The following is a 6,081-nucleotide window of genomic DNA, read 5'->3' as shown; positions in this document are numbered from 1 at the left end:
GCCCTTGATTCTGTTCACATTTCTTCAGCTAACCTGGTAGAGAAACACTGGAAGTATGACGTCATCTACTTTAAAGTTGATGAACACTAAAGCTCCTGGTCACAAAAGGGATTTCACTCAGTGCCTTTGGGAAGAGAAGGACTGAAAATTGCACAGCTAGAAGGCAGGCTCCCCAAAGGGAGAACAGAGCTGTGGCCAACCCCTGGAGCACTCATAACTGAGATCATTTTATTGTGCCCTCACCTGAGAGGATGGTGTTTGCACACAGCAGAGATGCTTGTGATGAATACAAAGGTGGCCCCTTAGCCTCCACGGGCAGGGACTGTGCTCTGCTTCCCGGCTGCTATCCCTTTGTACCTGCGCCCCCTTGTGGACAGTCCCACAGTCTTTCCAGAAGTGAGGTGGAGAAAAGGGTGTTAACCTAGACCAAAGAAAAGGTGCTATCCAAAACTAAGAAAAGGGAGCCAACCTAGGCCAAAGAAAAGGTGCTAACCTGGACCAAGGGAAGGGAGCTAACCTGGACCAAAGAAAAGGAGCTAACCTGGACCAAAAAAAAGGAGCTAACCTGGACCAAGGGAAGGGAGCTAACCTGGACCAAGGGAAGGGAGCTAACCTCGACCAAGGGAAGGGAGCTAACGTGGACCAGAGAAAAGGAGCTAACCTGGACCACGGAAAAGGAGCTAACCTGGACCAAGGAAAGGGAGCTAACCTGGACTAAGCACCTCAGGCTAGGAGTCGACTTCGCACCTGACATGATGTATGACCTCACTTAACATCTCCATGAAGTGGCTTTGCCCACATGGAAACTTACAGGTGTGAGTCACCACACACAGCTGGTACCATTATTAGCCCCATTTGATGAGTGAAAAAAATAGGGACAACAGAGAGGGCTGACAACTTTCCCAACATCACACAGCCAGGAAATGCTGGAGACAAGTTTCAAAGTCTTTTCTATCCAAACTCTACAGCTTGCCGGTCTTTTTTTTTTTTTTTTTTTTTTTTGAGACGGAGTCTCGCTCTGTCGCCCAGGCTGGAGTGCAGTGGCCGGATCTCAGCTCACTGCAAGCTCCGCCTCCCGGGTTCACGCCATTCTCCTGCCTCAGCCTCCCGAGTAGCTGGGACTACAGGCGCCCGCCAGGTCGCCCGGCTAGTTTTTTGTACTTTTAGTAGAGACGGGGTTTCACCATGTTAGCCAGGATGGTCTCGATCTCCTGACCTCGTGATCCGCCCGTCTCGGCCTCCCAAAGTGCTGGGATTACAGGCTTGAGCCACCGCGCCCGGCCCAGCTTGCCGGTCTTAACCACTGCACATGCAGACTTTCTGCTCGAGATAAAGACAACTGGACTTGGAATTAAAACACATGGTTGAATCACTGTTCTTTACCACTGAGTAAACTGAGAAAGTGCCCTGGTTTTATCTATTTCTTGATAAAAAAAACTGACGTCTGGGGAGAGTATGCATTTTTTTGTTTTGTTTTAGAGACAGGGTCTCGCTCTATTGCATAGGCTGGAGTGCAGTGGGGTGACCATAGCTCGCTGCAGCCTCTAACTCCTGGGCTCAAGTGATCTGAGTTGCTGGGGCTACAGGCATATGCCACCATGCCTGGCTAATTTATTTGTTTTAGAGATGAGGTCTCACTATGTTGCCCAGACTGGTCTCAAACTTCTGGCCTTAAGCAATCCTCTTACCTCAGCCTCCCAAGTTGTTGGGATTACAGGTGCAATCCACCATGTCTGGGAAAAGTATGAATCTTAACTCCACTAACAGCACTCTCACAGGGTTGTTTGTCATATGTGATAGTGGGTGTGAAAGTGCTTGGCAAACTGTAAAACAAGGGACACCCATGTTAAGGATGTGTTGACAAAGTTGAAGCTGATAATCATGATGGCCAGGAAACAGTCAGTCAGGGACTATAGGGTTCTCGTCAAATTTGGGGGTTGCTTTATTTTTTTCTTCTTTCTCACTTTTAGCCCCAGGGACCATATTCATTCAACAGATATTGAATACCTACTATGTGCCAGGCACCATCTTAGGCAATGGAGATTCAACAACAGAGAACAGAACAGAGCAAAGTCCCTGTCGTCTGGGAGTCCACGTTCTAGCAGAGGGAGGAAGACAAGATACACATGCATCTATAATGTGTCAGGCAGGGACGAGTGCTTTGGAAAATAATAAAGCAGGAGCCAGGTGTGGTGGCTCACGCCTGTAATCACAGCACTTTGGGAAACTGAGGTGGGAAGATCACTTGAGGGCAGTAGTTCAAGACCAGTCTAGGCAACCTAATGAGAACCTGTCTCTACTAAACATTTTTAGAAGTTAACCAGGCATAGTGGTGCATATCTGTAGTCCCAGCTACTCAGGAGGCTGAGGCAGGAGAATCACATGAGGCCAGGAGGTCAAGGTTGCAGTGAGCTAGGATTGTGCCACCACACTCCAGTGTGGGCAGTTTCAGGGGTCCCTGAAGTCCCCTCATTTTCCAGAATACCTAATAATTGTTCCACCCCCTAATTAAAGAAACACCAAATTAAATTAGAAACCCAAACTCTGTTTGTGTGACTCGTTCTCACGAGCACGCATCCACTTCTCCCTTATGTGTGGAATTTTGCTTTCCAATAAAAACTTCTTGCTTTACACTTCATTCTGACTCACTTGTGAATTCTTTCTTGTGATGATGTCAAGAATCTGGGGACCAGCTGTGGCTGGGGTCTCACTGGCATCTGGAAACCCTCCTGACCTCCTGTGACACCAGGATTTGCTGACAGAGCAAATGTGAAGAGAGGCATAAGAATTTCTCTAAGATTTCTGAGCTGAACAACCATCTGGAAGGTTGGAGCTGCTGTATTTGGGTGGGGAATGTTGGGGGAAACAGTTCCACACCACCCAGTGGATACCCTGAGTCTGGTGGAGACAAAAGAGTTAAAAAGAGACACAGTAAGCATTTAAAAGGTGGGTCTGGCTGGGCGCGGTGGCTCAAGCCTGTAATCCCAGCACTTTGGGAGGCCGAGACGGGCGGATCACGAGGTGGGGAGATCGAGACCATCCTGGATTAGCAAAACAAGGATTAGCAATGTTCCCAGCCAAAGTCAGAAAGCTTGCTTCAGCTTTTTGAGTTCAGTCCATTTAGTTAACTCCTGTTTTGCTTGAAATTTGTGAACATTTCAGCTCTTTATGAGTCCTATACATTTTCCTTTATTCCAATGGTACAGTCTTTAAAGTTATCAGAAGTCTATGAACAGCAAAATGTCCAGGGTAGTTACAGTTAGAAATAAAATTGACAAAGAAGTTCGGTTACCTCCATGGTTTACAATAACTTAACATAAAAACCTTAATTATGATTGATGGCATATACTCAGACACAAGAATTTTAGAAATCCCATACAGTTTTGGAACATATATTAGCATTATTTACCAAAAATATAATCTAAAGAAGATTGAACATCATTTTGGCAATCCCATGTACCTAAACATGTCAAATAATCCTGTTTACCTCTCTTTTCTGGACACTTATGGGCTCTCTGAGACATCCGAAAAGCCAGGTGTCAGGAAAGGCAATTTTGAAACTTCAATTTGATTTTGGGATGCCTTTTAAATATGTTTAAAGCACTTGATATCATGAAATAGAATTCCAGATTACCATAAGTTATTTATTTTGCCAAAATAATGACTCAGAAATTTAAAAGAAGCAAAAACCTTTTATAACCCTTTATGAATTTTGCCAAAGAGCAGATTGGCATTTTAAGAATACCTTGCTGGGCGCGGTGGCTCAAGCCTGTAATCCCAGCACTTTGGGAGGCCAAGACAGGTGGATCACGAGGTCAGGAGATCGAGACCATCCTGGCTAACACGGTGAAACCCTGTCTCTACTAAAAATACAAAAAACTAGCCAGGCGAGGTGGCGGGCGCCTGTAGTCCCAGCCACTCGGGAGGCTGAGGCAGGAGAATGGCTTGAACCTGGGAGCGAAGCTTGCAGTGAGCTGAGATCCGGCCACTGCACTCCAGCCTGGGCGACAGAGCGAGACTCCGTCTCAAAAAAAAAAAAAGAATACCTTGTTGTGTTTTTATTTCAATTCTCAATTTACAGAAAAACCATATAATACCCTTTTGAATTTAATTAATATGTTCACACAGAGAATCTTTTCTGCAAGATTAATTTCCACAATTCTTCCACCACTTCTTTGAACTTTCAGCTTTTTCCTATCTAATTTAAAACAAGCCTTTAACCCTAGGCAAACATTTATATTTCCATGCATTCTTATAACCTTTTTTAAAAAAATAATTGTACTGTTCTTATACACCTTGCATATAAATCTATTTCCAGTAGTTTCAATTATGTGTTATAATGGTAACTGCTAGCAATTTTTAACTTTAATTTAAAACCTGGTAAGTTGTTTTAATTGTGTGCTAAGTACAGCCAAGGTTTGACTCCATTATAATTAAGGGTGTGGTTAGTTCCATAGGTCCCCAGGCCTTACCAATTGTGAAGCTGGCAAGTCAAATAGTTCCCAAAACCCAAAAAGCAGTTTGTAACCGCAAAACACTTATCAAACCTAGCATTTGACCTGCATTATTTTGTCTACCTACTCACATTTTAATGACATCTGCTTTTTACCAATAATCTTTAAGACTGTTTTTATTTCTCAAAGATTAAAGTCACATGAACTGAAAGGTACCACAGTTTTTATCTCCCCTTTAAAAAGTATTAGATGCAAGTGCTTGTCTTTCTTTAGGCCAAATTAATTAGAGCTCTTTTTACAGACATCACATATAACACATGCACAGGCAGAAGAAAACCCAGTCCACTGGCTGGGGCCCTTTAAGAGACAGGACTAGGAAAATATACAAATATCAAACCAGAAAGAAATGTATTCCCTAAGGTAGGACTGCTAAACAAAGCCTTGCCACCAAAGTTACGAGCCATGCCCTCAGGATGTAAAACAAGATGGAGGCTTGATTTCACAACCAAAACTTTGCAGAAAATATAAACAGTGATAGCTTTGGAGTCTGGCCTGGTAAAAATGATTTATAAAAGAAAAAAAAAAAAACTTTAAAAATTAACTGCTGATAGGGTGGAGAATAGGAAAGAAAAATATACAGTTTAAAAATGCCTGGGGAAGAATGTCTTACTCTTATGCAAGTAGGTCCTCCACCAGAGAGACAAGTTTAAGCTTAATTACTGTCTGGTAGAGTGAAACTCCTTGGCTAGGGAAAGGGAAGGCTGCAGCAGTGGGGTGTCACTGGGAACCAGCCAGCCAGCTGTGTGGGGCCCTTGGACCATGCATCCCAGCTCCATGAGGGAATGGGGAGCAGCAGGGAGCTGCTTTCTGGTCCATCCCAAAAGGGGAAGGAAAAGGCCATGAGGACGAAAAGGCTTGGAAGGGAGAGAGAAAGATAATTCCTGATTTGCATCTCACTCACCACTTCTCGGGCCCCACATTGGGTGCCAAAAATGTTGCAGGGCTTTTCCTTAGTTCAGCTAAATATAGGATTTTTTGTCCCATGGTCATGAAAATTCAGACTCACAGACAATTTGAATGGTGAGTAAGACAGGGTTTTATTGGGTGAAAAGGGGGAAAAGGGGGACACAGGGACTCTCACTGGGCCAGAGTCTCACTTTCCACCTGGCCATTCAAATCCCAGGTTCCACACAGAAAGAGGAGGGGCCAGGCTCCTCCCTGCTGCAAATAGCACAAACTTGTGTGGCTCCTCCCAGTGTGCAGTCCGATTGGAGAGGCTGGAGATTATTGAGGGATCCCCTCCCAACTGGCTGTCTCACTATTATTGCCCTCATTTTACAGATGAAGAAACTGAGGTACAGAGATTAAGTAGTTTGCCCAAGATTATGAAACTAGTAAGGATATAGCAGAACTGGAATTCAAAGTCAAATAGTATGGCTTCAGAATCCCTGCACTTGACTACTATGTTAATTAAGTAATTAACTAATTGAATTATTTATCAGTACATGTTGGCTGTTGTTGTCATCATTATTATTTTTTTTCATCTTTTAACATTAAAAAAAATTTTTTTGAGACAGGGTCTCACTCTGTTGCCCAGGCTGGAGTGCAGTAGTGCAGTCATAGCTCA

This window comes from Rhinopithecus roxellana, chromosome 20 (assembly GCF_007565055.1).
Source record: "Rhinopithecus roxellana isolate Shanxi Qingling chromosome 20, ASM756505v1, whole genome shotgun sequence".
NCBI classification, from domain to species: domain Eukaryota; kingdom Metazoa; phylum Chordata; class Mammalia; order Primates; family Cercopithecidae; genus Rhinopithecus; species Rhinopithecus roxellana.
Note: the sequence above shows the minus strand (reverse complement) of the source record.